This window comes from Seriola lalandi, unplaced genomic scaffold, assembly GCF_002814215.2.
Source record: "Seriola lalandi dorsalis isolate HSWRI2012SDOR001 ecotype SW California unplaced genomic scaffold, Sedor1 jcf7180002053992, whole genome shotgun sequence".
NCBI lineage: Eukaryota > Metazoa > Chordata > Actinopteri > Carangiformes > Carangidae > Seriola > Seriola lalandi.
Window position 1 is genome coordinate 8284 of NW_019524545.1, and position 622 is coordinate 8905.

General features: G+C 46.5%; 1 protein-coding gene across 1 annotated transcript in view; it reads left to right on the forward strand.

Annotated features, from left to right (window-relative positions):
• Positions 1–622, forward strand: part of arfgef3 (ARFGEF family member 3) — a gene marked incomplete at both ends in the record, with an annotated part of 22549 nt that overhangs the window by 2007 nt on the left and 19920 nt on the right. The window lies entirely within an intron of this gene.

A 622-nucleotide genomic window follows, 5' to 3' on the forward strand; every position in this document is an offset into this window, starting at 1 on the left:
GTGTGTGTGTGTGTGTGTGTGTGTGTGTGTGTGTGTGTGTGTGTGTGTGTGTGTGTGTGTGTGTGTTGGGTCATAACTCAGGGTGTGAGGTTGGCAGCACCACTCCATTATCAGTAACATCCCATTCAAACAGGCGCTGAGGGATTTATTCAGTTCCAGCCTCAGACTTTACCTTCAACATCGTCATCTCACTTACAGGAAATCACTTTACAGCTACAGACACCGGAGAGACAGAGACGCTCTGCTGTTTAATTTCTCCTGTAACCGTGTCCTCACATTTCAGAATGAGGTCTGACATATTCTTACTTCCTCAGTTGTTGGATAAAGAAAACTTTTCCAAACTCATTTGCCAGAAATCTCAGATCTGAACCGCCAGAACTAGAAGGCACCGTCTTGGTCCAGGTCTTGTCTGCTCAGTTTGTGAAGCGTCTCTTTGTTTAGAAGCTGAAACTTGAAAATGACCTCAAGTCAAAATCACCAGTGTGAAAGATCCAGAGTCCGGGTCAGTTTGGACCTTTAGTAAAGCTTGACCTCTTTTCAGGCAGAGCTTCCTCCAGAGCGCCGACAGTTTACACCCCGGCTGTGTGTGTGTGTGTGTGTGTGTGTGTGTGTGTGTGTGTGT